Source organism: Canis aureus, chromosome 3 (genome assembly GCF_053574225.1).
Source record: "Canis aureus isolate CA01 chromosome 3, VMU_Caureus_v.1.0, whole genome shotgun sequence".
Taxonomy (NCBI): Eukaryota; Metazoa; Chordata; class Mammalia; order Carnivora; family Canidae; genus Canis; species Canis aureus.
This window is the reverse complement of record NC_135613.1, coordinates 70,840,820-70,868,257: the sequence shown is the minus strand read 5'-3', so window position 1 is coordinate 70,868,257 and position 27,438 is coordinate 70,840,820. Positions and strand designations below refer to the sequence as shown.

Below are 27,438 nucleotides of genomic sequence, written 5' to 3'. Positions count from 1 at the left end.
CCTAACCATACTCAGATTTGTGTTGAGGCCATCCATCCCTTCCCTCATGCTGACCTTATCTTCACCTACAGAGGTACAGTGATTCTGTCCCCTATCACAGTGATTATTTTAAGAGACCTAAGCCAGTTAGTGCATGCATTTCCTTGGTCACAGTGGTTGGTTGAAAGATGGCCAATCAGAGTGAAGGTTAGGATTTTTTTTTCAATAATTGGAGGAGGTGATGCTCTTTCTCTGTGTGTTTGCTTGGGATGAAGTGTGCAGCTCTGGTTGCTTCTGGCAGCCATCTCAGAAAGCCAGCCTGATGAAAATAATTGACATGTGGAGGAGGGCAAACAAGGAAACCACTGGGACCAGCAACTGAACTCTGTTCAAAATATTCCTGAACTGTTTGCTTTGTTACGGGGTAAGCTGGCATTTATATTATTTGCAACCCAAAGCATCCCAAGTGATACAAGCTACATGCCTGAAGATAGAGTCTCTTTATAATTGGACCAGAAAGCCACTGGGAAGGAGCAAGTTTGGGTGAGAGAATGCAATAAGGATATGTGCCAAGAAAGAAAACAGGTAAAGTTAAGATCGGGGTGGGGGGTGTGGATTCCAAGGATTCTAGACTTGCATTGGAAGAATCAAAATCCTTTTGGAAGCAATGAAGAGCAGATCTGACTTTGTGGAAAATTGAAACAGCAGTGCTTATAATTTTTTTTTTAATAAAACAACTCCTTGGGCAGCCCTGGTGGCTTAGCAGTTTAGTGTCGCCTTAGCCCAGGGTGTGATCCTGGAGACCCGGGACTGAGTCCCACGTCGGGCTCCTTGCATGGGGCCTGCTTCTCCCTCTGACTGTGTCTCTGCCTCTCTCTCTCTCTCTCTCCTCTGTCTTTCTCTCTCTATGTCTCTCATGAATAAAAACAAAAACAAAAGCAAAAACAAAAAACCCAACTCCTCTGCAGAGGGAGCTTAAAGAGAATGGTGTAGACGTGGAAGACAGGAAACAGCTCTGCAGGTGTCTCCAAGGTACCATCGACATCAGCTATAGCAGAAACAATACAAGGAAGAATTGAGAGAAACTCTCCAGAAATGAAAAACTGAATACACAGATCACAAGTGCTCTCTCTCTTCCAGGGGATGATAATGGAAGGTACACCATACCTCTGCCATAAACAAGCCCTCCAGGAAAACAAAACAAATCACAGCCCCTACCACCACCAGCAACAAAACTGGCTGCTGCCAAGGGACGAAACTCCTGCTGACCTCTGACTACTTCTCAGCAACACTTAAGTGCTAAAACCAACACAGAAACTTGTTGGATTTCCTCTGTGGCAAATGTTGCTGACTCAAGGCTTCTATACTCTGGTCTGTTGTTATTTATGCTCTAGGTGTCTAGGTTCTTCTAAATTGTTCAAATTGGGGAAGATAATAATATTAAATACCTTCTGCAGAATTTCAATATCATATAGTTACTTTAAATCTTAAAAGATGTAATCTTTATAAAGAATTTAGAAGAGTGTGCTGCACATCTATTACATCTAAAAATGTTACCTCTTAATTTTATTGGTAATAATAATATTCTTCATTGGAGAAACTACTTGAGGATATACCTCATTGGATGAAGATGGAGCAAACATAGGATTTCAGGAATAAAGAATTCATTAAGCAAAAGAACCGTATAGGCATCAAACTATTGAAACATATAATTAAAAGCTAAGTGCTAAATATTTCAAATCTGTGAGGAAAATTAAAATTATTGATTTCTATAATTATTATTTTGGGATAATGCATATAAACATTCCAATTTTTAAGAAGTCTTGACCAATAGATCGTTTTCTCAGAAGTAGAAGTTCTCAGTCTGGGGACCCAGTGGATACTTCCAACTTTCAAGAAACACATCATCTTTGTGCTATATAAACTGTCCCAGAACATCAAAATAGATCGATATCTCTACCCAATTCAGTTTATGAGGCCATTGAGGGACAACTGCTACAGTGTCTGTGGCAGTGTCTTTCAGCTTTATGGGTAGAAATTGAATTGCTGGACCAAATTTTTTGTCATTTGAACTTTTCTGCCAACCACACCTTGTCTCCTCAAGACAAAATAATTATGAATGACCACATATTTGATAATGATTTTTCTGTTTCCTTTTCTTCCCCTTCTTTTATTCCTAGCTAGTTTTTTTAGAGTACCTGTAACTTTTCAAGTCCTCATAATAGAAGCCTCAGGTCCAGGTTTATGTAAACGTTAAACAAGTTGGGGTCTTCAGAGGGCATCCCAAATCTTGATACATAGAAGCATGGATCATACACAAGAGATAGAGTACCATACGGCATACTGGTAGGAGGGAGAGCATCGTATTGGAGGGACACTAAAGAAAAGAAGCTACTGGAATAGGTATGCTTAAAAATGGTTGCCAGCTTTTCCTTTCTGAATCCAATGAACCTAGCTGCAATTGTTGCCCAAATTCCATGGCACAGTGAATGCTGCATGATTGATACAATTTCCTAAGACACATATGTAGTTGCCACCATTGCTATGTTTTAGTGCAGCATGTCAAAGGCTAATCCAGGAATGGATTCTGGTTGTCCTAACAGCCTAACAAGTGGTGGAGGGATAGGAGAAAGAGTCACAGATGCTGGTTTTTTAGAGGATGACCCTGTTAGAGGGGCTCCAGCTGTGTGATTCCAGCCTTACCAAGTGACTTATTCCTATTCTTTATTTTCTCCAGCACAATAAACTACAATCATTGAAACCACCTAAATATCATTTTTGAAACATGAAAGAGCCTAACAAATGCCAAAGATAACTTTCTCAGGTTTCACGCCTTGCCATATAGGAAGATTTCATTGATAACAATAGAAATACTCTTGGAAAAGATGCTCAATGCAGTTTCTTCAACATAGGGTATTAACATTTTAAATATTATGCCACTTTTAATGGGATAAACTTGGTGTTTTACTTTTGTGTATTTTTTCTTGAAAAATGTTGAAAATAAATTTTTAATGTTCAGAAAATAAACCCAACATCAGGGTACCCACCACCTAGAATTTTAAAATGCTAACATCTTGTATTCTTGCTTCAACATTTTTTTATAAAATAATAGAACCATACAGATACAACTGAAGTTTCCTTTTTTTCCCTCATCTCCTTTCTATTCCTCATCCTCCCTTTCAGAGAAAATGTCTATTATGAATTTTCCTCCTACTCTTCCAATCCTTGTTTCATACTTTTTCTATTTAAAATTATATCTATAAAAAATAAATGTGTTTCTTTGGGTTTTTAATACTGTATAAATATTTCATATTTTATGCATATATTTTATGCTTTTTAGATATTTTCACATTGATATGCATAGATCTAGCCCATTCTTTTAATTATTGTATTATATTTCATCATTTGTGACTATGGCACAATTTATTCATTCCTCTAGTAATGGACATTTTGGTTTCTTTCCCCCTATTTCTTTTACTATTATAAGCACTGCAATGGTGACATCCTTGTATGTGTGTGTGACAGTGTCTTTAGGGTTTATGGGTAGAAAATCAATTACTGGACTGTAGTGTATGTACTGTTCAGTTTTACAAGATATTGTCAAATTGTCCTCCAAAGTGGTTGTATCAACAAACTCTATCAACAGTAGTATCTCAACAGTTCTTCCTGCCTCTGCCTCCTCCCTGTCTCTGTCCCTGAAGGCTTATGTTGACTTGGGATTTCTACTTTCAGAGACTCAAACTACACCACCTTCTCTCTTGCTTCATCTTAGCTTAAATGCCACTCTCAGAACAGCCTGACTCATTAGGTCCACGCATACTTCTTATTAACTCTTAGTGCAATCATAATTTATAAATCATTGTATATTTATTTTGTATTTATCTCCACATTAGACCCTAAGCTAGGAGAGCGGGACGTTTTCTGCCTTATTTATTTCTCTCCTCCCTATACCTCCCACGGTACTTGATAAATCATTATTGAATAAATGAGTGCATTCAACACTCCCCTCCAAGAAGGATTCCAACAGTCTTGTCCAGGCACCAGTTACTGTGGGGTGCCTCTGTTGAGGAGAGTACAGTGTTGTGATTCAGAGCCAAGGAGACTTGGGCCTGAGTCATGGCTCAGCAGCTAGTTAAATGCATATGACATTGGGAGAGTTATGAAAACTTTCTAAATCACAGTTTTAGTCTGGATGAGAAGGGAAAAAATGATATTACTGGCTCCATAGGGTTGTTATGAGAATTAAGTGATGTAAAAATATAAAACTCTTAGCATGGTGCTGAACACATATACAAAAAAAGATCAGCTACAAAGATATGAATAGGCAATTTATAGAGAAAAAAAACCCTAAAGATTAATAAGCATAGGAAGAGATGCTGAAATTAATTAATGATCAAAGACATGTAAATTAGAACAACAATGACATGTTGCTTTATACCTATTAGACTAGCAGAGTCAGGATGATGCCAAGTGCTGTTGGAAGGCGTGGCTCTCCAGTCTTTGTGCAAAGGCTTTGTGCATCGCAGAGTCGTGAGGCCATTCCAAAGAGCAGTCTGGACACATTGGCACATCACATACAAGCAGACCCTGTGTCTGGCACCTGTGGAATATGTCTGAGATAGATTCTTGCACAGATCCATAGGAGGACAGTGAAGAACTCTGTTGCAATTCTACTTGAAGGCAACATCGTGCCTGTGCTGGGAGAGTGGGCAGATATGATGGGGGACACCTCAGAGAGTATGATGCAACATTTAAAGATAGAAAACTAGATATATTCATGGCTAGATCCTAAAATCAGTGCTAAGTGAAAAAAAAAAAAAGATCTAAAATGCAATGCATACTTTACATGACACCGAGGACAAAAAATACTTAATACGGTAGCCTGGCTACCTGCGAGATTGGAACTGGAGTGAGAGTGAGGAGCTAAGATTAAAGAAGGTAAATTTTTAAAAATGTATCACGATAAGGGGTCCTTGCACAAATGACAGCATGTTGTTACACTGAGAACTACGATGAACTCATCTCTCTACACCTGAAGTATTAAAGCCAAAAAAACCCAGCAAGGGCAGGAGCCTGGCAGGATCCTGGGGTGAAAGCAAGATGACCACTGTAGAATGTAACTTTCACTTCTAGCATGATGGTGTGAGGGAATCCATGGAGCTGCCCCCTGTGAAACTGGTGAAAAATATTTCTGTTAAAAAACTGTTTAAAATCTTTGGAAGTGGTCCTGATGATATAATAGCAAATGAAGGAACATTTGTTCGGGAAAATATACTAACACTCAAAGGAAAGCAAGAATCTTAGTATTTGAACCAAGACCTGCTTCCTCCTCCCCACCCAGGGAGACAGAAAGTCCTCTTTGGGCTGGTGCAGTCACGAACACTGGGATCCCAAACCCCAACTTCGAGTCAGAGGGTTCTCTTCTTGCGAGAGGCTGGATCTCTGCATTTTTCATCTTGCTCCCAGCTACCTGCTGCTCAGGCTAACCTGTGTCCACATGGTTATTAGTTTAAAGAATAAAAGGAATTCAGAATATTCTCAATGCCTCTACTATCAGGTACTGTTCTAGGTGCTGGAGACAAGCAGGAGGAGAGCCAGCCAAAGTCTCTGCTTTCCATTTTCAGTGGAAGAGATATACAATAAACAAAGAAAAGAGTATATAAATAATACAATATCAGGCAGTGACAAAGAAAAATAAAACAATGTAATGGATAGAGAAATGATGGAGAAAGGTGGGATGCTATTTTGGATTGGATGGTCAGGGAGAGCCTCTCTGACAAGGTGCCTCTGGAGCAAATACCTAAGTAGAGTGAGTGAGAGAAATGTGAGCATCTGAGAGAAGAACATTTTAGCCATCGGGAGCTGCACATGGAAGTGCTCTAAAGCAGGAGCATATATGGCAAGTTGGAGGACCAACAAGGAGGCCACATGGCTGGAACAGAGTGGGAAGTGGGCAGAGTGATCACAGGAGGTCAGAGAGGTATCCAGGGGAGCAGATTAGTTATGGTGTCCTTGCAGTTGTCTCAACAAAGGACAGCAGGCTTGGACAAAGGTGGTAGCGATGGAGGTTGGAAAGCAACTAGTTTCTGGTCTTGTTCTTAAGGTATAGTTGACAGGATTTGCTGATAGTGTAGATTGGGAGTCAACAGGAGTCAAGAATGAGAGAGAGAGTGAGAGAGAGAGGAATTAAGAATAACTTGCTTTTGACCTGGACAGCTAGATGAGTGGAGGAACCATTTGTTAGGATTATCCTGCCTTGGGGAAAAGTGCTCAATGTCAGTGTGGACATGTCCCTCTTGAGGCTTGCCTGATTTCTCCTCCTTACATGAGTCTAGCATTTTCCAGAATGTGATTTTTGCTGTATTAATTTGAAATGCTTATTAATTGTCCAATCAGAAATATGGAATAGGCAGTTGGGTATGTAAATTTGGAGTTCAGGAAAGAGATGAGACTCCAGTTATGAAATGATCAGTATATAGATAGTAACCAATGCCACTCTGTGGCCTGAGTTCAAGGGCACATGGTCATTTAGAGGTCAAAGAAATGAGGAAGAAACAGCAAGGGACTAAGAAGGAGCATCCTGGGAAGCAGGGAGCAATTAAAGAAGAGTGGTGCCCTCCAAACCAAGTTGGGGGTGATGATCAGCTGTGCCAAATGCTGCTGAGATGCCAGGTGACTTGCCTGGAGGTTGAATCTTGAATCTTGGAAGGAGGAGACTGTGGCCCCCCTGCCAAGAGCATTTTCATGATATCATGGAGATAAAAGCTTTCTAGAATTATGCTCAAGAGAGAGAAGAAACCGAGGAGACTTTGAGAACAGGCAGGTATTAAGCAAGGGATTTTTATTATGAAGCAATGGAGAGAAGGGGCTGGAGAATGGTGTGAAGTTAGGGGAATTTTGCATTATGCTGTGTTTGAGTACAAGAGAAAGGGAAACATGGTTTGTATCCCTTGGACTGATCCTTTAACGAGGGAAGCATTGATGATGCCAGACAGGAAAGGTTACCTGCAGGGATGAAATCCATGAGTAGGTGAGAGAGGCAGGCTCAGCATATGAGTGGGGGGAACAGGACTGTTCAGTTCACCCATCATCAAGAAATAGATGGCAGGTGGTGAAGGCACAGATGTAAGTAGGTTGATAGGTTTGGTGGTAGGTGGACGTGGAAATTCTGTTCGGATCGTGTCTTTACATTGTAAGAAGCAATCAATTGGTAGTGTAGAGTAGAAGGGGGTGTCAGATTTAGGAGGAGAATGTGGATAGGCTAATCTTTTATTCTTCTGTGAGTAACAGACACTCAAAAAAACAGTGGGTTAAGTAAGTTTAAAATTTGGAAATAATCTCCCCAATACCAGTGTGGGTGCCCTACTCCATGGAGTTTTCAGGGTCTGAGGGTCCTATTCCTGAGACATAACTCTCATCTCCCAGTCTGAAATGAAGCTCCAGCTGTCACATTCACCTTCCAAGTGACAAAGTGAAGATGGGAGAAGGGGTGTACTAGTTGGGGTTCTGCAGTCTTTTAAAGAAAGTTTCCCAAAGTTGCCACGTGAAAGTTGCACTGGGCGAAATTTGGCCACAAGCCCGCACCTAGCTGTGAGGAAAACTGAGAAATGTAGTCATACTTCTGAGCAACCATATGTCCAATTAACGATTCCATTACTAAGAATATTACAAATATTGTGGGATGACTATCCGTCTGTGCCACAATGTGACATAGTTCCTTGGAGAATGGGATAAGGAATAAAGAAATGCAGTAAAATTGTTGAGTATCTAGATCTTACTGTTTCAGTGCAACTAGCAAGAGTTGGGGTTTATGCCAGGTGAATTTAGCAGAGGAGGAGAACAAGGGAGCTAAGGGTATGTGCCAGGGAGAAATTAGAGTGGTGTGGTTTGGAATCACAGCTGGGTAACAAGGAATGCAAAGACAAGAAAAATGGGAAGAAGTTTTAGCCAAAAAAATGAGAAGTTGATGCATGGAAATCCTGGATGGGTTTGGAATAATCTTAGGGTAGAGACACTAGAGTAGTGAGGGGAAGAGTAGGCCTGGTGACCTGATTGTGGGCTGGTGGTACAGTTATAGGAAATGACAAAGTCTAGAGCATGAGTGAAATTGGAGGGAAAGTCCCCACTTCATTGAAAGGGGAGAGTTCAAGGATGTGGAAAGGCTGCGTGTGTGTGTGCCATCCATGTGACAATTAAGTGCCAAGAGCAATGCCAGGAATGGGAAAGGGGGTGACTGGCATAAAATGACCAGGAGGTGGATAGGTAACTGCTCCAGGGGCCTTCAGAGGGGCAGGAGATTTAGAGAAAGGAAGGATGGAGGAGAGGAGGCTGGAAAGCAGGAATGAAGAAAAGACGAATATTTGCCATGCTCCACACTGTGGGATACCACTGGTCACTACTCGGAGGGGTTCCTGGAAAGCACAGGTGGGGGGCAGAGGCAGGATTTGGAGATGAGATCTTTCAGAGAAAAGCTTGAACATCCTCTGTAGGGGATTTTGCCAATGATGACATGTGTCCTCCATGAATCCTGGAGGACATGTGGAGGGCCTCAGGGGTCTGGGAAGGGGGGAGATTGGATAGCATTTGTACCGGAACATTTTCACATGGGGGTGTGAGCCGAATGGGAAGGGAGGTGAACAGTGTCATAGGGTCTTATAAGATCAGCCCTGGAAGGATTTAGGGAAGACAGATCATCAGTGCTATATGTAGCCTCCTTCAGGGATCTGTCCTCCCAGCAGTGCCATCCCAGCAGGGTAGGGTGTCTTACCAGGGACAGATGGGGCTCTAGAAACTTCCCTTAAATCTTCCGAGGGTCATGTTGCAGCCACAGGAGGGCTGTTCAACAGTGATTGGGCCTAGCTTTGGCAGCTGGTACCCCTCATAGAGTTTAGGGGGTGGTCTTGCAGCAGGGGCAGGGGCTGGGCAGTCAAAGCAGGATAATCCTTTTTGGGATTATCTCGATAGATGCCAAATGAAAACACATCTGGCAACTGGCAATACCTATTCCTGATTTAAATTCAGAATAGAGGGGCGCTTCCTTCACATTGAAATTAAAGCCAACATCATGCTTAAAAATTATGAAAGCATTTTTGTTAAAGTCAAAAATGTGAAAAGGAGGACCACTATCATGACAATTATTCAGTGTTTTTTTGGAGACAATGATGTACATACTAGTAAAAAGATATACATATTGAACAGGAAGTTGCAAAATAACTATTTTTAGATATGAGCGTAAATCTGGAAAACCTAAGAGAAGCACTTAGAAAACTATTAATGACTAGAAAAGAATTTAGCCAAGTGGTTGGCTAAAAAAATTTTAGAATATAAAATTCAATAGCTCTCTTTTATACCAACAATACAGGGTAGAAAGCGTAATGGAAGAAAAACTTCCATTCATAGTGACAAAGAAGATAAAAAATCCATGAATAAATATTACAAGAGAGGGGTAGGGCCTGTAGGAAGAAAGACCTGAAATTCTAATGAGATTTCTTAAGTTGAAAAAGTGGAAAGATACACTGATCTTTCATAAAACCATTCAACTTTGTTAATTGCATCAATCCTCCCAAATTTAAAGTGTATATTCATCATGATCCCTATCAAAACACAAATGGGATTTTTTGGAGGGGTTTGACAATAGTGCTGAAGTTTCTCTAGAAAAGAAGCCATGCAAAATAGCTAAGACAAGTGTAAAGAAGGTTTTAAATAGTGAGATATTAAGATAGTGTCAGAAATTAAAATGTGTTATGAAGCTGAAATACTCTAAGTATTTGCATCTAGAGTAGGAATAGAAATACAGAGTCCAGGGACACTTGGGTGACTCAGTAGTTGAGCATCTGCCTTTGGTTCAGGTCATGATCTTGGGGTCCCGGGACAGAGTCCTTCATCGGGCTCCCTGCGTGGAGCCTGCTTCTCCCTCTGCCTGTGTCTCTGCTTCTCTTTCTCTGTCTCTCATGAATAAATAAATAAAATGTTTAAAAAAAGGAAATACAGAGTCCAGAGATAAACCCCAATACATTATGGGAACTTAGAATATGCTGAAAGTGGCATTTCAATGAAGTAGTGGTGGATTATTTTTAAATGAATGCTGGTGGATTATTTTAAAAGGAGGACTGAGGCCCCTGGCTGGTCATTGGGGTTGGGGGGGGGACACCCCGGAGCTCTACCTACTGTCTACTTGTGTGGCTGCAGACTGGCAGCCCGAGCCAGCATTGTGGATCGTGAAACATTAATGGTAGAAGAGTTGGATTCGTTTCTGACCTCTCCGCACTGGGAGGTTCTATATTTGGGAAATCCTCTGTACAAAGGTCATTTTTTTTTTAAAGATTTTATTTATTTATTCATGAGAATGCACAGGGAGGAGAGAGAGGGGCAGAGACAGGCAGAGGGAGAAGCAGGCTTCATGCAGGGAGCCCGATGTGGGACTCAATCCAGGGTCTCCAGGATCACACCCTGGGCTGCAGGCGGCGCTAAACTGCTGAGCCACCAGGGCTGCCCCAAAGGTCATTTTTGAGCTGACGTGTGGGGGAAAAGAAGGAAGAACTTTAGACCATCAGAGACTGAGTGATACCAGGAAGCAAAGGGGTGGATGTGGCTGGAGCACGGTGAGCTGAGCGGAGCAGAAGAGGGATGTGAGAGCTTCCAGATCTCAGGGGCAGGGCAGCCAGATCACGCCAGGGCTGCAGGCTACTGCAAAGAGTTTGGATTTTATTCATAAGTGCACGAGAAGATCCTGGCAGGCTGTAAGCTGTTGGTGGGGGATGACATAATCCGATTTGTACTTTTGAAAAGATCACTATAAAATGGTTAAGATGGTCAATTTTATGTCATGTGTATTTTATGATTTTTAAAAATGCTAATGTAAGAAAAGGTCAGTGTTCTGGCGTAGAGTAGTTACTACTCCTTGAGGGACCGGTTTTCGTTGTCCAGTTCACCACCACGACCTTAGCACCACCCAGCCAGTTGTATTCATCTATGCAAGCTTCTTGGCCCATATATGCAATCTGCACATACATTTGTGATTGAAGCCCTTGTCTTACAACAAAATCAATTCCAGAAGGATAAAAGATTCAAACCTAAAAATTATACACGAAAGGGGCACCTGATTGGCTCAGTTGGTGGAGCATGTGACTCTTGATCTCGGGGTTATGAGTTCAAGCCCCATGTAGGACGTCATGGAAACTCACGGTTTCAACAAGTCTAAAAATCTCCAATAGGTGTTGTTTATTGAGCATGTGCAATGTGCCAGGCCCTGTGAGAAGCACTTTCTATATTGCCTTGTTTATTCTCACAATGGTATATATACTCACAGAAAGTCTTATTTCACTTTTTTTTAAATAGGGAAAATGGAGGCACCTGGGTTGGCTCAGTTGGTTGAGCGTCTGATTCTTTTTTTTTTTTTTTTTTTTTAAATTTATTTATTCATGATAGTCACACAGAGAGAGAGAGAGAGAGATAGGCAGAGACACAGGCAGAGGGAGAAGCAGGCTCCATGCACAGGGAGCCCGATGTGGGATTCGATCCCGGGTCTCCAGGATCGCGCCCTGGGCCAAAGGCAGGCGCCAAACCGCTGCGCCACCCAGGGATCCCGAGCGTCTGATTCTTGATTTCAGCTTGGGTTGTGATCTCCAGGTTGTGAGATTGAGGCCTGTGTCGGGCTCCCTGCTCAGGATAGAGTCGGCTTGGCCCTCTCTCTCTGCTCCTCCTCCCACTCATGCTCTCTCTCTCTCTCATTCTCTCTCTCTCTCAAATAAGTAAATAAATAAAATCCATATATAAAAAAATAGTGGTGCCTGGGTGGCTTAGTTGATTAAGCAACTGCCTTTGGCTTAGGTCATGATCCCAGGGTCCTGGGATTGAGCCCCGTGTTGGGCCCCCCGTTTAGTGGGGACTCTGCTTCTCCCTCTGCTGCTCCCCCTGCTTGTGTACACGCTCTCTCTCTCTCTCTCTCTCAAATAGATAAAATCTTTAAAGAAATTTTAAAAATTAAAAAATAAAGAAAATGGAGCTCAGAGTAGTTAAGTTCCTCATCCAAAGTCACGAAGTTGATAAAAGGGAAAACTGAAATTTGATCACAGGACATAAGCCCAGTGTCTGGTTTGCTCACCCAGATCCACTCTTCATCCTTCTTCCCCAGCGTTGAACCCTGGAGAACAGGACTTAGGACTTTGACCAATGAGCTCCCTTGACTTCTTGTTGGGTCTTGCAGTGGAAGGCTCTGGAAGATGGCTGGTAGAGAGCGAGTCAGGATACTTATTCCTCCCGCCCCCACTGGTTGCCCCCAGTGGACTGTGCCTCTCCTGCCAGCCACACCCCACAGGACTTGTCATTGTCCTCTGTCTCTGGCTTCCCTCTCTTGCCCCTTCTGGCCTATGAGTGGTAATGGCCCCCTGCCACTCTGGGTCCTTGTTGGTTTCCTCAAGGCTGCTCACAACTTTAGTCAACAGTCCCAGTGGTGAACCTTCCACCCACCACCTTGCTTTTGGTGCACCCTGTTCCCTGCTGGGACCCCTAGCAATCCAGATCTCATTCTGAAGCCTAGACTCTTTCTTAGCAGGGGTCACATTGGCATAGAGGGAGTGGGAATGAGTCAGGGGACAGTAAGTGGTCTGATGGAGGGGGCTTGGCCGGGCCAATTGTAAGAGGTCAGATGTGGAGAGTGTCGATTATAGGGCTGAGCCATTTCCAGAGTGTCCCGGCTTTCAGATGACCAGAACCACCTGGTTGTCGGCCGGTGTGGCAGATTCCCGAGGGCAGCCCTGGCCTGGCTGGGATGATTGAGTGTGTGCGGCATTTGGGCTGGGTGTGGGAGAGAGGGCACAGCTGGGATTGGTGGGTCGGACTGGGAAATGCTTCTAACAACTCTAGTTTGAAGTGCACCCTTTTTCTTCTGGGGCATTTCCTGTGTGCCTCAGAAAGATCTTCCACACCTCCCCCCTGCCCCCCAGGCCCCTGCAACCTTTTCTCACTGGCTGTAGCATTCCAGAAAAATCTCAGCCCAAGATTGATGGCTTCATAACCTGCCCGGAGTCCTTGTGCTACCGCAGCCGCGTCATGAATCACCGATGCCACATCACCCCACTCCCGCCACAGAGGACCCGAAGGACACTCCCGGGCTGCACGGGCACTGGCACTGCTCTGCTTGCCGGACGCGGGGGCCGTGGCCGTGAGGACGGGGGAGGACGCGCCGCAGGCAGGGGACACGTGGCTTTCGGGGTGACAGGACCCAGCAGCTGTGAATCAGGCAGTTTGGGGAAGGTCTCGTCGAAGTGGTCAGATCTGCCCATCTCCACGTCTCCCCGGTGTTTGTGTAAGAGTCATTATGATCACCACGAGCGTAATTAGTGGCCATTTCAACTCACTGAATCAGGTGCTTGTGTGAAACCAGGCTCGATGTACATTTGCTCCTTTCATCTTCTGGGCAGAAATGCGAATCAGCCCTGTCTCCCCATGGTAGGTCCGAGGGAGCCAGTGGCTCCGAGCAGGAAAGCAGAGCTGCGAGCGTGGCTGTGATTCCAAAGCCCGGGCTCTTTCTAGTAGGCCTCATGGCCACCAAAGGGAGTGCCACCTGGAGTGCCACCTGGAGTGCCACCTGGAGTACCACATGGCAGAGGGCTCTCTCCCACCCCGTTTCTGCAGGGGCTTCCACTGGAGAAGGGGGCTCCCCAGCCCGAGGAAAGACTTGAGTTTGAGTTCATGTCCCAGGGCTACTGTAACCAAGTGCCATGAATTGGACGACTTACCAACAGCTAAGTTTGTGGCCTCTCAGGTCCAGAGGCTGGCCGATGGAGAGCGAGGTGTCACGGGCCCGATCCCTCCGAAGGCCCGGGGGAAGCCTCTGCTCCATGCCTTGCTCTCGCTTGGGGAGATCGTTGGCTCGTGGCCACACAACTCCAGTCCTCATATGGCGCTCTCCGTCCCTGTGTTTGCATCTTGTGTCCAAGTTCCTTATAAGGACATTTTTTTAAAAAGATCTTATTTATTTATTCATGAAAGAAACAGACTGAGAGAGAGGCAGAGACAGGCAGAGAGAGAAGTAGGCTCCACGCAGGGAGCCTGATGTGGGACTCGATCCCTGGTCTCCAGGATCAGGCCCTGGGCTGAAGGCGGCGCTAAACCGCTGAGCCACCCGGGCTTCCCTGTTTTTGTTTTTATTTTTTATTTATTTTTATTTATATTTTTTATTGGTGTTCAATTTGCCAACATATAGCATAACACCCAGTGCTCATCCCATCAAGTGCCCCTTGCCCACCCAGTCACCCCCACCCCCCTGCCCACTTCCCTTTCTACCACCCCTTGTTCGTTTCCCAGAGTTAGGAGTCTCTCATGTTCTGTCTCCCTTTCTGATATTTCTGTTTTTGTTTTTAAAATAAGGATCTCAGTCTTTTTTTTCTTTTTTTTTTTTTTTTTAAGGATCTCAGTCTTAATGAATTAAGGCCTGCCCTGAGGACCTCATGGTAACTTGATGATCTACAAAGACCCTATTTCCAAATAAGGTCATATTGACAGGTACCAGTGGTTAGGACCTCAACATCCTTTCGGGGGACACAATTCAACTTGTAACCGGTCCTCTCACATATGCCCAGGCTGCCCTGCCAAGCCACAGGCCTCTCAAGCATGGGCTTAGGTCTCCAGCCACGAGAAGATCGTCAAGAGGATGGTAAGAACATGGGCATGCAGGCGGAGGGGGAGCAGGGCCTCCTTTGAGGGGCGGGGAGCAGGGAATGAGAAGTGAAGAAAAGCAGCACATCCGTGTGCCCTTTGCTGTCCTTGAGGAGAGCTAGTTCCCTGAGAGGCTCTGGGGCCTCACGAACTCCTGCGCATCTCTGTTTTCCGAAATGAGGGTTTGCAGCGGCGGCCCCGTGGAAGCACACAGATGACTATTAGCGATAGCAGCTCACAAGCACTGTACCTGAGCCCCGGCTCAGCGAGTGCCAGACAGCCCTCTTGGGGGGATGGGGGGGTCTCCCAGCAAAGAGGGCCCGGCTCCACCAGCAGGCTCGGTATCTCTCCCTGCCCGAGAGCCCAGGCCACTCAAAATCCCGGCAGATACAGATCAATTCTGGGGCAGCAGAGAGGAAACCGATCAGTCGAGGAAGAGAGGGGCCTGCTTGGAGATTAGCAGATCTAGGGGAGAAAAAAATTAACAGCGGCTAATTCAGTCACACTTAATTTAAAATCTTCTCGCTAAGAGGTTTAATCTAGATTGAATAAAGCAGGATCTGTGCATTTGTCAGTAACTGGAAAAGTCTCGAAATCGTGTGGGAGTTGGGGACGGTCCCGTTTCCTTATTTTCTGCATACCTCTCGCCCTGCTGATTATGGCTGGAGTGCCCGTGGCTGTGAGAGGTTTTGCATGTGATGACAATATTGGATAAACAAGGAAGCAGCGTATTTGCATACCAATGACGGATTCAAGTGTCCATGCCACCGATTCACTCTTCACGCACTATTCGTTCAACAAACATTTAATAAGCGACTGCTATGTGCTGGGCGCTGCGGCCGTGTGGGGCGTCACAGTTTGAATGCATTAGAATTTCTTCCCCTCAAGTGCTGTTGGTCAAGAGGACAGAATTGTAAGTGATAAAACCAGCACTCAGACTCATGAGTCCTCCAGCAGGTGTTTGAGTCATGTGCTTTGGCAAACATGGGAGAGAGACCGTTAATTCGGGCAGGGGGACACAATGCTGGTGGGAAAAGGAGTCACAGAAGAAGTGATATGGGAGCTGTGCTTTGAAGGACGAGTAGAGTTTTCCAGGGAGACACAACCTGTTTTTATTTTCCCTTTGACAGTGGAGGGCCAGCAGTGTCGTGTAAGAAGTAGCATTTCCAAGGATCCAGGTTGTCACCGGCAGAACCACGATCCAAGCCCACCTGTTCCATTCCAGAGGTGACACTCACTCTGTGATTTCCATGTTTTCCAGCGCCCTGAAGCGGCGGTGTGGGGAAGCTGGGGCCAGAGGCACCCAGAGAAGATCCCTCCAGAGCAGCTGTGATGCCGAATGCCCAGGGGAGCTGGGAGAGGCTGCGGGCTCAGGGTGCTCGGCAGGCCGCGGGCGCCACCCCGGCAGCCCCTCTGGCATGTGGTGGTGATGAGCAGTCATCCTCCCGGCTGCATTTCTTCCTCTAACAACTGAACTGATTAGAAGCAAACTTCGACTTGATTAGTGATTATTGTCTCAGTGCAGCCGTGGCTCGAAGCCTGCTCATTTTGGAGAGGGGAGGGATGTTTTGGGGGAAAAAAAAAAAAAAAGAAACAACTGCAAGCAGGCATCTCATTGCCTGAGTGAAATGCAGGCTCATCTCAGCCCCTCCCCACATCTGGCCCTTCTCCGCTTTGCTTCTAAACTAGTGTCTTTTCCTGGGTGAGGGCTGGGTGGGCAGGGCTGAGCTGAGTCCTTCCCTGAGCCACCCCCCACCCTAACCCATGCCGAGAGGCCCTGCAAGCAGCAGCATCTGGAGCGCAGGCCAACCACCCACTGAGTCTAGTCGCAGAAGCCGGAACGTACCCTGCACCAAGCCTTTGGGCATAGAACATCTGCTCAGGCTGTAGTTGAAGACCAGCTTGGGTCCTACCACTGACAGCCCATGGCTCCTTGGGAAAGTTGCCTGACCTCTGTGCCTCGACTTCCTTATTATTTTAAGGCTATGGAGAGACCCACTGGAGATCAAGTCAATAATGCAGTAGGTTCATCATTGTTGTGACATTCAATACAGAGATCCCAGCTTGGCTTCTGAGGATCTGTGTGGCCTAGGGCACCCTCTCCACATCTCTGGGCTTCAGAGAGATATTGCACTTGTTTGGTAAGAGAGATACTACATGGAGCTCATGGGGTTTATTCAGATTAAACAAGGCAGGGAATGTGATATGCCCTCTGCAGGCAGGATGCACAAGACACTGTAGGTGGATGGGTGTTGAGTCGTACTGAACACAGTCACCCAGCCAAAACTCAGGCCAGAGGTCCCTGGGACCAGGGTCCTGGTGTGCTAGTCACTGTGGGGGTTGTAGGGTATTGGGAGGTGTGGTCTCCATCCTGGAGAAGTTCAACCAAAAGGACAGAGATAGACGGCCTCAAGACTTGAGGGTTTCCAAACTCCGGCCAACGAGCAAGGCCACGCCTGCTGCTTACGCTCTGAAGGGAGTGGGGGAAGGTGTGAACAGTGTGCACAAGGCTGATGAGGGGCTTCTGGGCAGGATCAGAACATGCTGCAACAGGGCAAGCCTCAAGGAGAGTGGGAGGCAAGAGGGAACATTTTACTGAGTGCCTGGAGTCGGGTGTGTGCCTGACTCATCCCTCCCTTCAGCCTCCCAAGGGGCAGCGCTAGCCCAGCATGGTGGCTAAAGGACCCAGAGATTTCCAGAATGGCTTGAGTTCAGTCAGTGGGCACGGAGCTGGGATCTGCTCTGCTCCCAAACCTGTGTTCTGGCCACTGTAAAGGGGTGTATTTTCCTTCTTACAGTACAGTTCTAAGTGACCTCCTTTCTACCAGGCTTTGGGGCCGTGGGCCTGCGCCAACCTGAAGCATCGGGTCTCCGAATGGGACTCAGCCACCTCGCTTGTATCCTCACTCCCTTCTTCCCGCACTGCAGCGCCGGACACTGAGCAGGTGCTCACTAACTACCTATTTGCTGCACACGGACCGTAATAACCCAAACAGACATCACTGGCTGGCTGTTGTCCCTCCAGAAAGAGGCATTTGCGGCATTTTTTTAGAGCATAGAGAGGTGGGGTCCCTGAGCTCCAAATTCATGACTCATGTCCCAAGGGGGGGCCGACACTGACCCAGGACCAGAGTCGTTGCTCAGGCTCGCAGCCACTGGTCTCCTGCACACTCTTGTCTGTCTCATCGCCTCATCGCCTCATTCTCTTGTGCCCTGCCTCTTGGCCCTGGATGTCCTTTTTCTCTTCAGGCAACTCTTAGCATTTGTTGGCTCTCATTCCCTTTCCCTGACTCCCTCTCTGCTTTGGGCCTGTCCCTAGGGGCCATGGGCATGGCCCAGAGCCTCAGGGCAGAAGCCGACTGTGAGCTGGGCTGTGTGTGGGTGGCAAGTCAGGCTGGCCCAGAGCCCAGGGAGCTAGAACAAGTACCAGGTGGGGTGTCCCTCAGCCCAGCTGCACACTAGCCGTGTGACCTCAGGAGGGGCATGTAGACTCGGAGCCTTACTTTTATCCTCGTTCCGCCTTCACATTGAACTACAGTGAGAGCCCGATAAGGCCACGCCAGACCCTGCCACGTAGGGGACAGAGCACCGGAGTCATCATCACACCTCGATTCACACTCTGGCTCTGCTGTGTGACTTTGGCCAACGCGCAAAGCCTGAGTCTCTGTTTCTGTATCTGCAAAAGTAACTCTCGTACAGACTCGCAGTGAGGATTTAGTGCGGCAGCTACAGAAAAGTGCTCATAAATGCTGAAGCTCTGGTCTTGGCGGCAGCTTTGTGGACGGTGCCCCAAGCTGTCCTCTGTCACAGCTTCCTCCCCGGGAAAGGGCTGGCCACTTTCCCAAAGTTGCCTATAAAGGTGCCCTTCCTCCCTTGCCTTCCCCTTGGGACTCCGTGCCGTCTCCTCCTCCCAGTCACCTTCCCTGCCAGGCTCTGCCCACCTCACCCCAGGGGTGTCCCCGTGGAGCAGGTCCCATCCGTGTCTGAGAGTCAAGGGTCTGGCCATGTTGGGTTTGTCCACATACTCCTGGCAGCCAGGCCGCTGATTTATCTCCCGATGCTCTCTTTGCCATCTGTTTTTATATTGCTTTCAGCACAAGATAAGTGGCTCCCATACAGCGCTGAGCTTCAGAGATTGCAAAGTTCATGAGTTTGCAGAATTTATGATAAGGCAGAGAATTGTCTTAGTGCATCATTCATGTGCGCAAGGTCCAGAACGAAATGCTGCTCCTTCCAGATGTTTCCTTCTTTCCTCCCGTCCCTTCCTCAGGAGGCGGGATGGCCCGCCAGCAGCCCGGGCACTCGCGCCTGGACCTCAGGAGCGCTCACTTCCTTACTGGCTTCTGCAGGGAGGCAGTAGAGAGCATCTCTCTGCAGGGAGGAAGAGGAGGAGGAGGAAGAGAAGGAGGGGAAGGAAAAAAGGCAGGAGGTGGCCGATCACCATACTGTGTCCTCCAAGGGTCGTTGGTTGAAAACAGGTGTTGGGCACCTGTGAAAAGCATTGTCCATGGTTCTATTTCCCTTTGAATTTTTGTTTGGGAATATATTTCACCACCTAGAGTGGATATGTATCATCAATTATAAATGTGCCTTCAAAAGACCACAGATGATTGTTTCAAGAGGATATTTCTCTACTCCACTTGCAGTCACTGCCTTTCGGAGCTTCATTATATCATTCATTATTGTGTTAGAGCGCAGAGAATAGAGATACGGCCGAGGAGTCTGTGAGGTGCCTTATGCTCTGCAGAAGGGGATCCCTGTATTTCAGGTAGAGGAAGGCTTTGGAGGACATTCCTTGGTCTGATTGGTGGGAGTAGGAGCCAGTCGGGTAAGAAGGGTGAGAGAGAGCATCCTGAGCATCTCATGCAAAGTCACAGAGGCAGCAGAGGACGTGGCTGGTTCCGGAACTACGTGTGGTTGATCATGGCCTGAGTGAAGTGAGCCTATGGCAAATGTGCAGAAAGAGATGGAAAAGTCAGCTTGTATGGTGCCTTGGTGCCATGCTAAGGATGTTGCACTCCATCCACGGTGAGCCACTAGAGGTGTGCAGGTATGGATGTGAATCAAGCTACCATTGACTGAGTGCTTCCTCTGTGCCAGGTATTAAAATGTTCTTTATAGATATTATTTCTCATTTGTATCTCATAGCAACTCTGTAAGATAGGTCTTATCATGCCCATTTTACAGAGGAGAAGATTGAGATAAGCTACTTGATTAAGGTTGCACAACAAGTGGCAGAGCTGGGATTTGGGTCTTTCTGACACAAGCCCTGTCTTGTTGTTCTCTTCCACCTCCAAGCTCTATCCATCCATCCCTTTAAGATGGTGAGCATCCTAATGTCATACCTCAGAACCCTGGGGGTAGGGCCTATAAGTTACAGCAAGGTCATGCCGTGGGAGGACCAGGATGGAACAGGCTCTGAGTTAGGATGGCATGCTGCGTGTGCTAACTTGGCAGGCCACAGCTCCGTGAGTAGTTGGCAGCAGTGAGGACAAGTTCAAGTGAAAGCAGCACACGTGTTCAACACAGGGGCAAAGGTGTCTGCAACGTGTGTGAAAGTCCTGGTAGACAGCCGTGGGGCTCTAGGAGCTAGACGCTCAGTATATATATAGGACATATCTCATGTGTGTACTTTGTGTCTGGGACCAGCTGACCCGCTCACACGGTTCCCTTATTTCCTGTGATAACCCAGACTTCTCATGCTGTTTCTGGTGTCATTAGGTCTTCAAGGGGTCTTGGCTCAAAGCAGTCTGCCCTATTTTCTGGGCTTTGACTATGACTTTCCCCCTCTATCCCAGAAATCCACCCGTGGCCCTTGGATGGCACCCTGACACCTTGGACCCCAGGGCTCTTCCACCTGTGTGCATCTCCATGGGCCACCTCTCACACAGTTGCCTTTGCCTTATAGATGACCAAGACAAAGTCAAAGGACAGGCTGTGACAGAGGAGTTGGAACAAAAAAGTCCTGGACCCTGGAGAGGAAGGTGGTCAGAGACATATGATCAGAAGAGGTATTTGTGGGTCAGAGGTGGAGCCTCCTTCTCAAACCACAACCCCACATCTGAGTGTGGTTGGAGTAGCGCACTGAGGGGCCAGCATGCTCTACTGCTCAGGAGCAGGGACCAGAGGCAGAGCTGAGCCCAGATTCCAGGGGAAAGTCTGAGTCAGAGTGGACCTGAAAATCCTTGGATCGGTCCTGGTGCTGAAACAACCATTGTCAGCATAATGCACATTTCTGGGACCCCTGGTGCCTCTATCTTCTAGGAATATAGACCCCCAGCAAATTCTTGTGGGAGATAAGCAAGCAGGGCCCCATAATGTGGGTAAAAATCCCTAGTGATGTCTTTGTGATAGGAAAGGGGCACAGAGAAGGACAGCTAGGGTGACACAGAGGTCTGGGGGGAAAGGGAGTGAGCTGAGGCTTCTGGAGCATCTGTGCTGGCCCCTGCTCAGCCTGAAGTCAGCCCCACATGCAGTGGTGGGGGTTAGCCCCTCTCTCATCGGTGAGCAAACGGGGCTCTGCAGCGTTAATGGCCTCAGCCACTGTCATGACAGTTGTCAGAGGCAGTCTCGCGATTGAACTCGGGTCTGTCTGACTCTGAGATTCACACTTTAAACCCCTGGATGTGGCTTCTGAGTGTCTCAGCAGGTCTGAGTTGTAACACTGGCTCTAGCTTCAGCATTGCTTGATATTTCTCAGGGGTATTTACATTTTAATGATGAGCTCTTGAAAAGAGAAAATCCATCATAACTCAAATAGCAGAAGTTTGACTTCCTAATAGGATTTTTGGAGAGGGTTTTTTTTTTTTTTTCCTCTCAGTTGTGTTAAATCTGTGCTGTCCAATACAGTACCTACTAGGCACGTGTGGCTCTTGAAGAATTGAAATGTGGTCAGTCTGGATTGATGTGAGTTCTAAGTGTAAAATACAAACCAGAGTCGGAAGAGTTACTGTAAAGAAATCATGTAAAAATATCTCATTCATATTTTTTAATATTGACTACATGTTGAAATGATAAAAATCTTGGATATGTTGGGTTGAATAACATAGCTTATTAGAATTAATTTTATCCACTTGGTTTCATCTTTATTTCTGTGACTACCAGAACAATTTAAATCACATGGTGGTTCGCATCATGCTTCCATTGGACATCTTACTATCCTATATTCCTATATTCTTTATTTCCATCAATCAAAACATATTAATGGTGACTACTCTTTATTGGAGATTTATTGTGTTCCAGGAGTCTACATAGTTAACATATAATTGACACATATAATGTATAAATATTATCATCCCCATTTTAAAGATGAAGGGGGAAGAATCAGATTAGTTAAACCCCAGGTCGCTCAGTGAGTAATAGCCCAGCACACGGTCACATGGTCACAGGTGGGTGCAAATCTAATTTCTGTCACTTATTAGTTGATGCCTTTGTGCACAGCACTTGACTTCTCTCTGTGTCTCAGTTTCCTGTTCTGTACTTGGAGATAAAAGCCAAGTAAGCTTAACTAGATAAGTTAGCAGAATTCAGTAACTTCTTACATGTTAAGCACTTTCCAATACCTGACACATATAAAAACAAATGGTGATTAGCTATTATTATCTTCAAGTGACCAGAACTGGGATCTAAATCCACTTTGCTCAATACTCTTTCCATGAGACGGACTATGGGTCATCTTTCACTTGCTAGGCATACCCCTTGGATGCTGTGGGGTTTGTAACAAAAATGAGGAGCAGGGCGTGCCCTCAGGGGACTCACAGTCTAGTAGAGAAGATTAGAAACAAATACAAAAAATGGGTAGAAAGAGGTAAATGGTAACAACAAAAACAATGATGCTGCAAGGACATAAAGTGAAGTGAGAGCTCAAATGAGGACAAGATCCCCTTGACTTGGAGGCAACCAGAGGGGACTTCCTGGAGAAGGTGGTATTTGAGCAGGACCTTAAAAATGCATGGGATAGTGTTAGGCAAAAAGGTGGGTGAAAGCATTACTGTTAAAGGAAACAGTAGAAGCAAAAGTGGCTTGGAGGATGGGTAGGAATTGCCTCGTGCTGGAGTGTGGATTTGTGGCGAGTGATACATGAGACAGTCAGAGTGGCGATGGCTCCCGGAGGGCCAGCAATGCCAGCCTAAGGAGTTTGTCTGTCAAAGGCTAGTTTTCACGCTACACACGGCAGATGGTTCTCTGAACAAGGGTGCCCAGCCAGGGGGACGAGTGGAGGTGGAACCCATGCCTCCCTCCCCTCCAGCGAGACATGTCCTTCAGCGGTGGGGACATGCCTTCTCCCGTTTATCCAAAGGTGCCTGAGCCCCGTGAGCATTGTCGCCAGTTTACTCCTCCACCAGACTTGCTGACCACTGGCCGCCCAGGTGTCACCTTGTCCATCCTTAGCCCCTGCAGCCATCGAAAGTCTCCTCTCCTGCCCCATCCATGCAGAGAGCCTCCCAGAAATAGGGCTCTCCCTCTGTCCTGTGACCATAAATGACAACGCTGTCCCCAGATGCTCGGGTTTCTATACTGGTCATCATTGCTGATGATCTCAGATGTCCCGGGACCACGGCAGGAGGAGCTGCTGGGTCACTTCCCAGAGCCCCAGGCTCCTTCAGGTAGAAGGTCAGATGCCAGTGTCTGCTGTGGTGACCCCAACACCAGCCCCGCCCCCACAAGGCCAAACAGGGAAACGGCACCTCGGCTGTCACCTCCCAGGGAGCTCGGCTCTCTTAAATTGAGTTACTCACTGCTCCGAACTTTGCTGTCATCATTTCCTTCTGCAGCCTATTAAAACTCTATCCCTCTGACTAATGTAGCTGAACACACCGCTCCCACTCTGTTCTCCTGCCAGCAGCATCTGTACAAAAAAATCAGCTTTGTCAGGCAGGCTTCTCATTCCTTCTTCCTCCCTCACCCCCCTCCCCTCCTCTCCTCTCCCCTCCTCTGCTCTCCTTTCCAAGGGTCCACTCAGGAGCTGTCATCCCCCAAATATTCCAGAAACCTTCCCATGCCCTTGGGCTGTCCTCAGCCTGGATTCCAGGACTCAGGAGCACATTGCTTGTCTCTCAGCCTGGCAGGAGGCAAGATCCTCACCCAGCTGCCATCTCCCCCAGCCCATATGGGCAAACAATATGCTTTCTATAGAAGCCCTTGTAGGTTTGGTCCAGCTCGGTGCACCCGCTTTCCAGCCCTGCCTGACAGTGCTTGCGTGGGAGAGATATAGGAACAAATCAGACAGTTTGTTGACATGTTCAACACATGTGGCTTGGCACTGGTTCAGACGGAATGTGTTCAGGTGTGTGTGAAGTATGTTTTCAATTTGCAACCTCGATGTCATGCCTGTACACATCATGGACACATAGGCCCTCTAAACACAGAGCCACAAAATTTCAAAGCCAGCAGGCAGCAGTCTCCTTTGTAGATGCTGCCTTCTTCATCTATTGCCTGCTTTCTCTGATTTTCATGGTATTCTGTGCTGGTGAATTCTGGGGGTGTTGGCCACAGACCCTGTGGGAAAAGATAAGGGGCATGTCAGGAATGAGCCAGGCTGGGGGAGATGGAGGCATTTTGCAAATGTTGCAGAGTAGAGGGCATGAAAATATTGCTTCCATCTGAAGATTTTTTCTTTTCTTGTTTTTTTTTAAAAATGTCTCATCTAAAGATAGAGGCTGACTAATGTCCACAGCAGAAAATAAGAACAAGCAAATTTGTCAACTAGAATCCTGTTTGTGCTTCTATTGCCCAGGTCAATCATTTCGCTAATTAGTTAATTCATTCCTTCATTGATTTATTCACTTATTCATTCATTTGACATCAATTTATTTTTTAAAACTAACATTTTTTTCTGATTATAATAGTAATGCATATTCATTGCAGAAATTTGGAAAATCCATTAAAGTACAAAGAGGAAATGAAAATCACCTTTTCCTCTCAACCCCAAGCTAATGACTGTTTAATATTTTGGTGCATTTTCTTCCTGAAAGATATCCCAGATGGGGCTGCGTCCCTCAGACACCCTTGCTTCTCGTCCCTGAGCAAGAGTCGGTACTTGGACACCCTCCCTCCCCAGAGTGAATCTGTCTCCACAAAGTAGAAAAGGAAAATGAAGATTTTGCCAGAGTTTTCAGGCAGAGGCAAAGGAGAAGGATACAATATATATTGCACCGCAAAATTTAATAAAAATCTCCGTTAGACATGTGAGTTCTTTGCCATGCCCCCAATTCCCACCAACTGTCAGCTGCCTCAACTCCTAGCCTGCCTTGTCTCCAGCCCCAGCCTAGCCTGTCTCCTCATCCTTACACTTCCCACTCCTCTGTACGTGAAAGATGCCCCATCTTTACCGGCCAAAAGGGACTTGCAAGAAATGCATGTTCTTTCCTTGTAGTAGATCATTTTTTTCTGTCCCATTCAGACATGTATGTGTGTGTATGCATGTATGTGTGTGCATATATGTGCACATATTTTCTATATGCATTTTGTTAAAATGACGTTTTGGCATATCTACAAGCTTTTGAACTTTTTCTCCCCCGTAATATATTTTATTTTCCCTTACAATTACGTGTTCTTCGAAAACATGATTTTTCATTGTTGTATAGCATTCCATTATGTGATATACACTAATGTATTTAACTGGTACTCTTTTGTTGGGTATTTTGGTTGTCAATCAATTTTGCTATTATATATGGGACTGCAATAAGCATCCTATATATCTCCAGTTGTTTTCTTTGTGAACATCTCTGATTATTTTCTTAGGATATGTATCTAAGCTTGGAATTTTGGGGTCAAGTTTACTGAGCATTTTGAAATTGGATATAACCTCCTCTCCAGAAACGTGTTAGCGTCAAGCATTTATTGAGCACCTGTTGGGTACCAGGCACTATGCTAGCTTCCAAAGATTAAAAAATGTGTAAGATGTATTCTCTGTTATTGAGGAACTTATGGTTGAATATTTGCTGTAATTAAATAGGGGGCTCCTGCTCCCCCTCTAAAATGTTTATTTGATCTGCACTTAATGATATGATTGAGAAGCTGCTGAATCTGACCCTGGATTTATTTTTTTGAATATGCTCATCACATGCAAAGAAGACCAGGTAGCTCTTGAGGCCAACCAAAAACTTCTGTATACAGTATTTTCCAGTATGTTTCCATAAAACAGAGGCTTTAATTAAATGCTTCCAATTTTACCCAATATTATGACTGTTGAAGAAGAGGAGACTACTATTTTGTTCATATAGATGTTCTAGGTGGAAATCTTGTAGGAAATCCTAAACTCTAGCTCTGCAGGGTTAGTCTGCCAATAGGGAATGGAATTTTTGTCTTTGCTGGGATTTTTCCTGCTGTCTCATTCCATCACTGGTGTCAACTATTGTCTTGTCTGTATTTCCTATCTAGAGCTTATGTAAGTATTTCTCAGCATTCTTACAGTTAAGGGAAATAATGTAAGCAATGAACTTGGATTATATATGTCATAGTAGGTTGTATTTTTATCACCAAATATTTGCAAGGATTATGCATCCCTGACTCAGTGACAGCAGTCCTCACTATATGATGGACTTTGGCCAATAAAATGTGTTAGTGATGTTAGCTACTTTCAAACATAAGCTTTAAGAGCCGTAACTTGGTTCTGCCATAACTTTCTCTCCTCTGTCTCCAGACCGACATGTCCCTGATAGAAGCTGCTGCTTCAGCCTGGGTCAGGAATAAAAATGTGTCCAACACTCACATAATATAAGTGAGAAATTAACTTTTGGTGTGGAAGTCACTAAGATTTTGGAATTATTTGTTCCACAGCATAATGAAGCTAAGATGAATACCATATATGCTAAGGAGAAAATGTCATTCAGAGGACATGATCCCTATTCTGTCCTTAATTCGATTCATTAATTCACACCTGTAGCCTGTGGCTTTACATTCATAATATTGACACATTGGACTCAATAGAATTTTGGGGCTATCTTTTTGAAGGGTGAGAGAGGAAAATCTATTTTTCATACCAACAGATTACCTATTTTCTTACAAGGACCAAAACTATATTTTGCACTGATACTCAAAATTTCCAGCTCTTCTCTCCAGCATCAACCTGAGTTGATGTCGAGCTAAAATGTAAGGAAAATGTAAATTTTAATTTCACTTCAATCAACGACAAAAAAAATTTTAAATTTATCAAGTCCCTATCTTGTGTCATCCCTATCCTGTCTCTTTGTAAACTTTCTGAATTCTTCCACAAGTCCCCCAGACTGGTTGGTTATGCTTACCTCTGCATTTCTGTATGAGCTAACCATGCCTCTCACAAAATTTGGAGCTTATATTATACTGGGTAGCTCATTCCTTGAGCACAAGGACTGTGTCTTTTCAAACACCTTATGCAGATTTAAGATTCATTCGTTTTTTTTTCATTCGTTTTTTCAACCATTCATTCATTCAGCAAGTATTTATTGAGCAATTACTATGTTCCAGACAATGTTTCCAGTGCTGAGAATCCAGTGGTTTACAAAATAGACATGGCCCATGCCCTTATGGAGGAGACAGGAAACAAACAAGCAAAGAAAAAAAACCCCAGAAAGTGGCTAAATGCTAGGAAGGAACAGGGCGGAGTAATATAAGAAAATGGTAGGCTAACAGTTACAAATCTAGCTTGGAGAGTCAGGAACGCTCCTATGAGGAAGTAAAATGATGCTGAGACCTAAAGTTCAGAAGGAAGAGTATCATGCCAGAAGAAAGAGGGCTAGAGAGAGCTTGGTACATTCCTTATTTGAGGAACGTAAAAAATGTTGAGTTATCACAGATGCATCCCATGAAGAGTAGGATGAG

The 27,438-nt window shown here is 45.6% G+C and overlaps 2 long non-coding RNA genes across 4 annotated transcripts in view; one reads left to right on the top strand and one right to left on the bottom strand.

Annotated features, from left to right (window-relative positions):
• The window catches only part of LOC144311295 (uncharacterized), a 144,343-nt gene that overhangs the window by 78,528 nt on the left and 38,377 nt on the right, over positions 1–27,438 (top strand). The window lies entirely within an intron of this gene.
• LOC144311294 (uncharacterized) overlaps positions 23,571–27,438 on the bottom strand; it is a 43,343-nt gene continuing 39,475 nt past the window's right edge. Inside the window, exon 5 of the long non-coding RNA XR_013376844.1 lies at positions 23,571–24,135. This is a non-coding gene — a long non-coding RNA (uncharacterized LOC144311294). The remainder of the gene's footprint in view (positions 24,136–27,438) is intronic.